This window comes from Dreissena polymorpha, chromosome 5 (genome assembly GCF_020536995.1).
Source record: "Dreissena polymorpha isolate Duluth1 chromosome 5, UMN_Dpol_1.0, whole genome shotgun sequence".
NCBI lineage: Eukaryota > Metazoa > Mollusca > Bivalvia > Myida > Dreissenidae > Dreissena > Dreissena polymorpha.
The window spans coordinates 39,699,573-39,712,312 of record NC_068359.1 but is presented as its reverse complement, the minus strand read 5'-3'; the positions used below and the strand labels follow the sequence as shown (position 1 = coordinate 39,712,312).

Genomic DNA, 12,740 nt, shown 5'->3' with positions numbered 1-12,740 from the left:
CCTTTGGGTTCATGCAGTGTATTCTATATTATTTATTATTTATAATATATTAAATACCTCAAAAGCAGTGCTACGGGAACGCCAGTGGTGTTGCATTAAACATTATCACCATGGAAAGACCCAATCAAACCGGATGTGCTTTTATATTTCTTGGATGCAGTTAATGTTCCCAAAGGACCACATTTTCAGATTATATTATGTACTGGTGGCGTGGGGTCTATCTACCCATGAATTTCAGGAAAAGAACAGAAAATTTATTACGACTTGTATTATATACATACAATTCAGGGGACAAAAATTCCACTCGTCCGCTCGTATTGACGAGTGAAATCTTGAAAGGACGAGCGAATTTCCCTAAAGCTCTAAAGTGAAAAAAACTGATGTTCAAATACAGGGGTTGTTTTTAGAAAAAGGGGAAGACGCTGGACGCTGGGTAAAAGGGGAAAATCAATCGCGAAAGAGACATATTTGGGGAAAAAATAAAAACTGTTCATTTCAATGTCTATAACTCGCCTACAGACTTCAGGGTTTTTTTTTAGTAAAAGAGGCATGTCTCTGACCTTTTTGTTCTTAAACACATGAACAAGTATGATATTAAAGTCAAAGTCCTAAATAAAGTTGCAGGGGTAGATCTAATAATGGGAAATGTTTTCAACTGGGGCCGGGGAACGATGTCAATATTGTGATTTCAATATGATGAATGGGTTGACGATCTAGATCTGCTACAGTATTGGAAGGGAAAGGTGCGGCAGCTGCCGATTGTCTACTTTCACTTTCACAATAATCCGACAGTATTAATCGATGTTGATTACATGTACCTCCGAATCCTGCTGGGTTTCAACGGTTTTTGATGATTCATTCTTAAAAAATGCGTCAACGCAATTAATATTTTCTGAGTCCGAACGTTTTATTTTGTTTGTGTATGAACGCCAATTGTGAGACTTTTTTCTGTTTTAACGTTTATATCTTGGCTTTCACATAACCCGGATGAAAATTCGACTGGTTTCCGGTAATTAATTGACGAAACACCCTTCTCGCGCAAGACCGGAATCCAGTAAAATAGTCACATGATTAATACGATTAGTTGCCCAGTTTCCATGACGTAATTTAAGAGCTATATATAGAATCACTGGGATTCCCAGATTTGAGTGTTCGTCGGGAGAGAGAGAGAGAGAGCGAGATCGTTGTACATGGTACAAATTGGATAAGTGTCGACTTCCCAAAAGAAAACAAAACATTTCTTTGAGGGTAAAATATTATATTTTGGTGAAAAATTACATTTTTGGAGGGGAAATGGTAGTTTTAGGGGAAAAATTCTGGTAGGGGAAGACGCCGAATATCGGCGTCACTTTCTTAGTAAAAAAACCCCCTGAAATATGTATTTTCTGACCAGTAAGACTCTTTTTCATTCAAAAAAATCATTTTTTTAAGCATTTATATTCCGAAAGTAGAACGCAAATGAACCGGAAATTGTAATTGTATATCATACAGCAGGTGTGCGTTGTTATGGGAGACTGCATGCGTCCCGAGTAAATATTGACAGGGAACCATCCGACTGCTTTCACTACATAAGTATTGATTTTTAAAGGATTATTTTACCGGAAAGAACGGTTTTAAACCAGTCTGAATTTCGTCTGAAAAATGTCTGACATACGAGCGTTCTTTAAAGGGGGCGGGGACGATGTTCAAACGTCCGAAACGGAAAGCACGCGAGCATTAGAAAAAAGGAAATTACAGCAGTCGGCGTAGCATTAGACCAAACTTTCGCGAACTGTCCAAAATATGTGGTTTGATAAATATTCGTGGGGCCTTTGAAATCTTTATTTCACACATATTTGAAGGACGAGTGTATGTGTTTGCAGGACGAGTAAAAATTTTAATGCACTGGTCCTGCAGGACAAGTGCAGTTTAGAAATATTTTTGTCCCCTGCAATTACACACACACAAATCAATAAACAAGCACAAAATCAAATCACACCAAGCACAGAAAAGCAGAAATTTAATGCTTCTTGTATCAAACTATACTTATAAATTTAAACAAGAAATGTGTTTGTTAGAAACACCATGTCCCCTACTGCGCCGCTTTGAAGCTAAATCTTTGACCTTGAAGGATGACCTTGACCTTTCACCACTCAAAATGTGCAGGTCCATGAGATACACATGCATGCCAAGTATGAAGTTGCTATCTTCAATCTTGCAAAAGTAATTGCAAATGTTAAAGTTGGGGCAAACAAACAAACAAACAAATGAACCAACATACAGGGCAAAAACAATATGTCCCCCACTTTAGCACTATGACTGTGCTTGCCCTGAAAATGATAACATTTTTACTTATTAAATATAACTAGAATTTTGACATGGACAATTATGCTTGGACAGAGACAAATACACTATATATACAGTAGACAAAATGAAAAATGGCTGAACTGTTTGCAGTCAGAAGTCCTACCATAATGATCATCTTTACATTCAGCTGTGAAAGTTGAAGCAAAATTTGTCAAGCAGAGGAGTTGAACACACACAATTTTGTAATAATAAATTCAAAAGTGAAAAAGACAAAGGACCATAATCCTGCCAGAAATAATTCTAGGCAATATTCATTTCTTGGAGATCCAATGTAAAAGTTTAGTAGAGATGCACCCAGTCGTTAAAGAGGATTTTAAAACATGAAATCTTTAAACTTTGTATTCCATTGTGGAAAAAAAATTGCTATCTTGAATTGCCAATTACAAAACCATCCAGCAAGCTATTAAAACAGTCAGTTGCAGACCATTTGAATGACTTAAAATTGTCAAAACTTTGGCAAAGACACAAACTGGTATTACTTTTTCCTTCAACAGTACAGTCAAGTTACCATTACCGGATCAGTAGCGTAATTAAGTTGTGCTGGTGAAAAACAATGAACGGTTTGAGACTTCTTTAACACCAGTTTGATTAAAAATTACCGTTGCTAACTGATTCAGCACATAGTCTTATTTTTACACGCAGACAAAATCTTAAACATCAATCAAAACTGAAATGGACTTTTGCATGCCGAAAGACTACTAAATGGCCTTTAAAATAATGGGTAAACTTCTTACTTTCCAACAGAGTTATAGCAAGTGGCCACAAAAAATGTTCAATCTCGATTTGGAAACGAGACAGAAGTCAACAAAGTCGTATATACATGTCAGCAAAACATACCGATGTTTGACAAAGAGACGCTCCAATTACGACTCAATCAATGCGTTTAAATAATAGGCCTTGAAGATGCTTTGTGCAAAATATCATCTAACAATTTCAACTATTTATCGCAAAACGCAGTCTTGAACATCAAAGTGATCCGCTATGCGCAATGATCCGGTAATGGCGCTGGGCCCCGCCATCTTGTTTATGTTGAAAGTTTAATGTACGGCCCCGATAACGTTGAACGCTTATTGAGCGCGCCGAAAATATACGCGGTCCGATTTTTTTCGAATTTTGGGCTAAAAAAGGATTAGGACCGGCGGCAAAAAATTAGGTAGGGTCGGGCCACCGGAAACAAACAACTTTTTTTGTTACGCCTTAGCTTGGGGAAAAATAGTGCAGTATTTTTGCAAAAGGGGATGATAAAACTTGATGTTAATTTGATTTTTGGGGAAAACTGCATGTATTTAAATTATTTTCCAGAGGGGAAGGCACCTGTGAAACACTATCCCCCCCCCCCGGTAGGTATTTGACCTTGAAGGATGACCTTGACCTTTCACTACTCAAAATGTGCAGCTCCATGAGATACACATGCATGCCAAATTTCAAATGGCTACATGTATCTTCAATATTGCAAAAGTTATGGCCAATGTCAAAGTTTGATGCAAACTAACAAACCAACCAACAGACAGGGCAAAAACATTAATATGTCCCCCAGTATAGACTGGGAGACATAAATAAAGCGCAAACTAACAAACCAACCAACAGACAGGGCAAAAACATTATGTCCCCCAGTATAGACTGGGAGACATAAATAAAGCCCTGATAGTATTATAGAGGCCTTAAATAAAGCTTTTCTGAACAGTTTTCCTTTTTAAAATTGGTCAAGAATTACTGTCATGAACATTTTACTTGGTGTCCAATCACACAGACGCATTCACTGGACAACATCTGAATGCATTTTCTGTAATGTCTGTAGTAGATTAACAAAGTCTTAGTTGTATATCTTTTACACATAGACATGGAGGCTTCTAGAGTTTGTGCCCATGTGCCGAAATACTGAAAATTGAAGCCCTTAGTAATTAATTAGGCTACTTTGGGACATATAAGAAGACGATCATGCGATGAAAACTTGTTAAGATATAAAAAATTGACCAGTTTATAAACAAATTAATTGTTTTATTATTTATATATTATTATACGAAAATGAATGAAAAAATGTTAATGTGTCAGATAATGGGCCTGGATAACATACTGGCGTTTAGTTTACGCCAAATTTCTGAATGAAATATTGATAATACTTCGGGTAAATGGTCTTATCAACGGTTTTCAGTGAAAGAAAGGACTTTTATAACAAAATAGTAACATTATGTAGAATTACATTTTGTGTCCAAAAACTGTTTCACTTCTGCAAAAAATTCATTATGCGTAATTTGGGTAACCCATTCCGGGCCTCATAAAAATAATAATCGATATATAGAACACATCAGGATTTCCAAAATGTGTATGACAAGCTGATTATGTGTGTGTAACAACCAATTTTTGAAGAGTTAGTGTATAAAAAAAACATTTTCAAATATAACTGCAATTTTTTCCCGAAAACTGTTTGCATGAAAGAATACATTAAATAGATGTATATTTTATGTAACTATGATGAAGTAATAGTATTTTTATGCCCCCAGATCGAATGATTGGGGGTATATTTTTTTTGGCCTGTCTGTCTGTCTGTATGTCTGTCATAGTATGTGTGTGTCTGTCCCAAAACTTTAACCTTGCTCATAAAATGAAAACTCTTGGGTTTTTGTTCTTTAAACTTCAGATGTGCATGCATCTCATTGAGATCTACTATCAAACATGGTTTGAGGTCACTAGGTCAAAGGTCAAGGTCACTGTTACCTTTACATTCAAAATATAAACTTGTTTCTAAAATAGCTGCCGTGGGGCTTCAAAGCGCAGTAGGGGGCATTGTGTTTCACAAAAACAGCTCTTTTTTTTTGCTAAGTAAGGTATATCAGGTATGTATAATTATTTTAATAAATACATGCCTGGTCTATAAAGACATAATTACAGGCACCAGCAAAAACTTGACATCTTCAAAACATATCAGATCAACTGCGTAACTTGGCCTAAAGCCTAAAATGATTGCAAGTTGCAGATCTATACAGTATAATCACCATATTTTTCACCACTTGATTGCTTGATCAAAAAGTGACAAGACACTTATTAGGTTCAGGTTAGGTAATGACCAACAAATTTCAATTGGAACACAAAAATACAAGTAAAATGCTTGTGAAATGAGGAAATAATGGCAAAAACATCCAGTTACAAATGTTATTGTTATGAAATTACCAGTTCCAATTGATAGCCTAAGGGTACCAATTAATAAATTATCAAACAATTTTTCACCATTTTTATAAATTTTTAAACTCTTTCAAGTTTTTGGAAATTATTTACACTGACAGGGTTCATACAGATTTTCGCTAATGAAATTCAAGCACTTTTTAAGCACTTTTCAAGGGGAAAAAATCCAAATTCAAGCACTTTTTTAGTCCGCTCTACTGAAAACTGTATATTATTCTGTGTCCAATACTCACAACATTTTTGCTAAATTGGTCTCTTCTTGCTTAACATTCTATGTGACTTACAACAGTATGCAATACCCTGCTACAGTAACAACTGTTTAATCAGAATTAAGATATTTCATTATGATATAGTAATTGACCAAAGGCATTACACATATCAAAACAAAACCTGTTCTTTTTATTGAATATGTATTCTTAATGTTCATAACATATATTCCAGTGGTATAATATTAATATAGCTGCTACAAAGTGTTAAAAACAATTATACTTCTGCTACAAATTAATTATGAAGAAAAAATAGAAAACAAAAAATATGCAGAATCTCACAACTGCCTTTTAATTAAGTTCAACCATATATAAAATGCCATGTATGCATTGAAGCTTGTAAAAAGTATACTTATTAAGTAATTTTCTACAGCAGGTACACATGTACACAGTACATGTAAAATCTGTTATAGATAAAATAGTGTATATGTTCAGACTGAGAGTCTGCACTCATGTAAACAGATTGCAGTTTCTTCACAGCATCATCTAATTTATTTGACAATGAGTCAAGTGCAACTTTTTTGTCAGTGTCTTTTGTCTTTTGCAGTACACAGTCTTCACGCTAAAGATTTTAGCCAAATAGCCCTTCGGGCTAATCAGATGGAATTTTGAATAGCCCGAAGACATGTTCAATAGCCCGAAGAGGTCAATATGAATGTTATGACTTTTTGGGCCAGGAACACCAAAATAGTTATTAACAATCAGAAAATCTACTTCCATTAGTAAAAACAGATGCATGTGATTGCAGTAATAAGTAATACAGTAAGGGTATTCTGTTTCCTTTTGAAATGCATTTTATACACAATGCACCAGATAATTATGCTGTTTATTGTTACTTTATTATTACACATGATCTCATTCAGTGCCCAAGATAATTATTTTGAAAATAGGGTGTGCACCCATTGATTTAAAAAAATAGGGTGATTTCATTCTTGAAATAGGGTGAATCGAGTTATAAAAATACATACCTTAAAATTATTTTTGCTTTACTTCTGTTTAAGCTGCACACTTGTATTGATTCAGTAAAACTGTAAACTATCATAATTAACTTTAATAAACAGATGTTTCATAATATCTTTAACCATTGAAACTGTCCATAATATAAACTTTAAACTAAAAAAAATGATAACACGGATGATTCGGCACTTTTTGGCTCTTGCTATCTTGGTTAGAAAAAGTTTGCGATCGACTGATATTTTGTTCGCGCAGGTCTTTCCACCACTCTTGGACATTATTATTAGGCATCGTAATAGAAACGGAAAGTACAGACGCTTTACAAATACATGCACAATGAACAACGGATTCAGTTAGATTGAAAATGATGTATGTCATCGTAAATAATTTGGTCAGACCCTTTATTTAACTATGAAATCTAGTCCGCAAAGCGTTTGAATAACTGTGACTGTTTTCCTGCTCTGTCATCCAGGCGCTTGCTAAATGAAAGCGGCGCCGCGTTACGATAATAATTCCAAAGAAAAAAATACCGAAAATGAGCAAAGCATTTGATTGAAGCTATTGTACCTTACGCATCAAATTTGATGAATTTGCGTAAAAGTCAAATTAGTTGCGTTTTCAATATGCACGATATTGTATTTCTTTGCGTTTGTAAACATTTAAATAGGGTGAAAAACGCAGATACGCAGCTTATCTGGGGCACTGTCATTCAATGATTCCATTAATCAGTTTGACCGGTGTTTGGTTTTATTTTAAAGCAAATTGATTATTATCGTATTATTACTAGGACAATCGACGGTGAATTTCTGAATTGTCGGCATGTGGCTTCAGAACAAAAGGCCACTGGGTGTGTTAATTGCCCAATCTTCCAAGTGACAATGTCTGCTTCTTTAATTTACTCCCGATGTTTTGATAAGCATGTGTCAACCATGAAAAGTATTTTATATTCGTAAACAGATTATAAGTAGCAAAGTAGGTCACGTAGCAGAACTAGATTACAGAACAAACAAAAGTACTACAATTATTAATAATTTGTTTAAAAAACGTCTTCTAATACGCAAGAATAATTGATTAAAACACATGGAAATCTAACTGTTATAAGGATCAATTTGTTTTCAACCCAATGCGTACAATATCCCTTATACAGACTCTTTTATTTTTATTGAAAAATTACTTTGTTAATTTTTCATGAATAATAAAAACATTTCCGGAAAACGCTTCTAAAATTAAATACACTTCTATATTGGTCATTATTTTAAAACATTACGAAGTGCCCGATGCGCGAACATCCCGGAACGTGATCTACGCATGTTCAGTTTGAATAACCTCATCTCGATTGGGCGTCAATTGCATCATTACTTTAAATAGCAACATACCCGGATGTTTACATGACAGTTTAGAACAAGAGCACCGCATAACGTGTGCCACGCTCGGCTGCGAAAGCGTGTCATATTATTTTTTTTAGAGGTCACAGTGACCTTGACCTTTGACCTAGTGGCCCCAAAATGGATGTGGCGTGTAGAACTCATCAAGGTGCATCTATATATGAAGTTTCAAAGTTGTAGGTGGAAGGACTTTGATTATAGAGCCAATGTTAAAAACCTTACCAAACCTTGACACGGACGGCAGACAGGACGAGCTGGATATGACAATACCTTGGGTTTTCTCCAAAAACAGCCGAGCTAAAAATGGCAGCCGCATGTGTTCATGCAATTCTATAACGTAATTTTAGGCATTTAAATAGCGAATTTAACCGTGCCTCTTAAAAACGCGTATAAAACAGGTTATTGATATGACGCTCAAATATTTAATTGACCGGTCGGGCTATTTTATAAGCATTTAGGATCTATCGACCGGCCCAAGAATCGACTCGGGCTTATAGGCTTAGAAATTCGAAGACTGAGTACATCTGAATGAATTTGCTTCACAGACAAACTGCATTTTTGGTGGCTTTTTAACGCCTATTCCCCCATACTAGCGATCTCTATATATGTTCTGCATACTTGACAAGATGCCTTGACTTTAAAATCGGCGTTGTCAACAACCTAAGGGTACTTTAAAAGCCATCCTTTCTGAAAAATGCACTTATTCGCTTGCATATTTCAACTTGTCAGCACCGTAATCAAATGGCATAATGTGTACAAAAAACAACAAAGTAGACCAATAAGCGGAAGATTAGTAGTAGTTGCCTCCCTTAGGTTCTAAAACCGGTACCAAGCCGTACCCATCCAGTACCTGCCAGTATGAAACAGATCGGAACTGTCATAAATCCTGGAAAAAACAACTACGACTTCGGACTAATGGAAAAGAAATGAATTTACACAACAACATGTATATATTTTGACCCTTTTTTACTATGTTTTTCAAGCACTTTTGAAGCCCAAAATCACAGGTGGTTAGCGTGTGGCTATGATATTAATTAGTGAAAACATCATTTTGAATGATAAACATATTATAACGAAAAATTAACTTTTATGGGAAAAAAATTCACTATCAAAGTCTGGTCAATATGGCCTAAACCGACAACAGCCTCAATAAATGACAACCAGCCTTTTTCACGCATGGACATTGACAGCGAAGATAATAACGGTTCAAATGACAATGATCATTATTATACATTACCATTGCAACCACATAAATTGATATCTGTATCATTTAAATTTTAATAATCAGGTTTATGATTATCTTGTTTTAAAAGCGACTAGGCCGTCATGGATTCAACCGTCCTGACCCACATTCGTAAAATGCATTAAAATGGACCAATCAAATGCCCTTGGAAAATTCTGTCAGCAGAAAGAGCGTTAGTAGTACGGAAAAGCATGTGTATAAAGACGCTATCACTATTTTTGCACCTCAGAAAACTTTCAGAGCCGTTAACAAACCTATACAAACCAAATAATTGGTTCTTTTTTTTTTTTACCAGACAATCAGTCCTGTATATTTGACCGACAGGCCGGACCTTACAAAATTTTACAGGACATGACCGTCGGTCCGGCCATGTTGGCTGAGACTGGATAGTGGCCAGGACTGACGGACAGACGGCACAGATAACCACATAATCCCCTGCCCTAATTCGGAGAGTGGGGATAAATAGGGACGAGTCTATAAGGGGCGAATTGTTATATTACCTTGTATATTAAAAAAAAAGGTAATGTATATTTAATTTAGAGACAAGTCAAGGTCAGACAGTGCTTATTTATCAAGCATCTGCCGACATGTAAATTATTGTGGCTTTTAATGAAGAACAGGAACAGTCTCGGACTCCACGCGATGACATTTTCCACCGAAAATGCTTTGAATCAAAGTTTGATAGCATCAGTCCAAACGTAAATTGTTATCTCAATCGTCAATGTCCTCGACGAACTACATATATTCTGACAATAGCATGGCCAGTTATCAGTCGAACAGGTTCAAACTCCCGAGTCTAAATAGATATCTACTAATTTCTTTAATTTTTGGGCAATAATTGTTCTTACCTTCCGTGGATTTGGATTGGTTTGCTTGGCCTTAAGTGTTACTTTTTCGAATCCGCTCACGGAAACGCACTCTTTCCCCTATTGTCGTGAGTCCCAGCCTTATTAAATCCGAATCCGAAAGAGACTCACAAATGAGTAAACTGTCTATCTTTTCATTTTCAAAATTGCGTTTATATAAGGTCATGTTTAACTCACGCAGAACGTCTGTGAGTGCGAGACTCAAGTCCGCCATCTTTAAGAAGTTGTTAAAAAGTTCGCGCCACATGTGTTTTACATTTGCGGGAAAATTACGTCATCCGGTGTCACGTATAAATGTTCCTACAAAGACCTATCCACAAAACGAAAAGGCGTAACTACCAAGCATAAAGTTGTTTCTATCAAACGTAACGATGTAACCAGTGCACGTAATGGCGAAAGTACTGAATACAATGGAATTTGCACAGCACGAAATTTTAAAAACCACAATGCGTAATCATATAACTACAGCACACAATGATAAATGTACCGAACGTTAATCTATGTGGACAAAACATAATGTTAATACTGCGCACAATGCTGTTACTACTAGTCCAGTCATTTTACAGTTTGACCTTAAAATAATTGCAACATAAATTGTTTTACATTTTTTATTGATCTTATATAGTTATTAAACAAATATGAAAAATCTAGAAAAATCGAAGCAGGGGAAATATGAAAATAATCGAGTTTATTTTTCCTATTATATTAATTAAAGAATTGTCCAAAATACCCCACCGTACCTAAGCTACTATTCAACTCAGAGGATTTTTCGGTGGTTGTAAACGATGACAACAGCGTCGATGAAGGTCGTTGGTGATTTAAATGGGATTCGTGCTTGATTTGTTTAGAAAAACAACTTTACAGGTGAGTTTTCGTCATTTACAGGTCATATCTCTTGTGCGACAAGTATGTTAAGCCATTTAATGTGCTAATATACAAATGTAACATGTTTTCGCGGTTTAAGATTGAACAACATTATTAAGTAATATTTTCTCGCTTTGAGTGGCATTCTTCTTTCAAACGCACAAACTATAAGTGACATTTATAAAAAAATTAATCATCATCACCACTAAACACACATTTTCGGGTTGAAACGTTGTCCGCGGGAATACAGCTACTGCATGAACACTCAAGTACGGAAGCGCTTTTGAGTTAAAATTTCAATTTTGACTCTACTCATTTACTTATTACTTAAAAAGTCTATAGCTACCAATACAACATAAAATACATATTTTTTTCCTTTCCTTTATATTTCAGTTGAATCCAGCAGGTGTGTGACAGATGTTCAGACAATTGACAAAGCATTTGGTGACCAGTCTGTTTTTAACCAGGTTTTCCGAAGGAAAAAACTGGTTATTAGATTGGCGAATGCGGGCGGGCTGGCTGTCTGGCTGGCGGGCTGGCTGGCGGGCGGGCGGAACAAGCTTGTCCGGGCCATAACTTTGTCGTTCATTGTGAGATTTTAAAATCATTTGGCACATTTGTTAACCATCATTAGACGGTGTGTCGCGCAAAAAATTACGTCAATATCTCCAAGGTCAAGGTCACACTTTGAGTTAAAAGGTAAAAAATAGCCATAAATGAGCTTGTCTGGGCTATAACTATGTCATTCATTATGAGATTTTAAAATCATTTGGCACATTTGTTCACCATCATGGGACGGTGTGTCGCACAAAAGAAGCACGTCAATATCTCCAATGTCAAGGTCGCCACGACTAAAAATAGATTTATTTTAAAACAAACTTACAAAGGGGGTTAATTTTGTTTGTTCATTTCAAAAGTTCAGTTTGAGTTGTCTCCCTTTATCAGATTTTTTTTCACAATGAAAACCTGGTTTTGTGACAATTTTGTCCCTTGTTGTAAGTATTTCCTGGGTTTTGAAATAAATGACAGAAAATTAGTGAATCCAATATTATTTTGCCAATCTAGTTATCTATGCAATCTAGAATACATACATGAAATTGTCATTAATGGATCATTGTTAAAGCTCATGTTAATTAAGGTTATTGGTCTTCTGTTGTCATCCTTCTTTGGGCTTTCATGTTGGACGCTTCATGAATACTTGCATCAGCCAGATTCACTCATGTTTACGGTGACCATTACCAGACATGATACAAGCATTTTGCTTTCTAAGAAAATTGCTCCCATAACAAACATTTCTATTTTTTGTATTATGTATTTCAGACAATAACAGTGAAGTGATTTACCTGATGTCTTGCGGATAATGTTAGAAATCCTGACATGTCAGTATTATTGTGTCAAAAATAATGAAATTAATATAATTTATCGTTCAACAATATGAAGAAATCTACTATAACTTCTTACCACGCATGCCCTATTTTGAAACTAGAATCAGACCAACATTATACATAAAAATATGGTGTAATACAAGTGTACAGGTTCAAAGTTTATATATTATTAAAAATAAATGCAGTATAAATGAATATAAAAATATTCAGTAAGTGTGTAACATAAACCTAACATATATGTCACCGTGCAA

At 35.4% G+C, this 12,740-nt stretch overlaps 1 protein-coding gene across 1 annotated transcript in view; it reads right to left on the bottom strand.

Annotated features, from left to right (window-relative positions):
• LOC127882320 (uncharacterized) overlaps positions 1–10,461 on the bottom strand; it is a 42,366-nt gene extending 31,905 nt beyond the window's left edge. Inside the window, exon 1 of the mRNA XM_052430885.1 lies at positions 10,223–10,461. The gene's annotated coding sequence lies outside the window, so the exon portion shown is untranslated. The remainder of the gene's footprint in view (positions 1–10,222) is intronic.
• Positions 10,462–12,740: the final 2,279 nt, after the last annotated feature.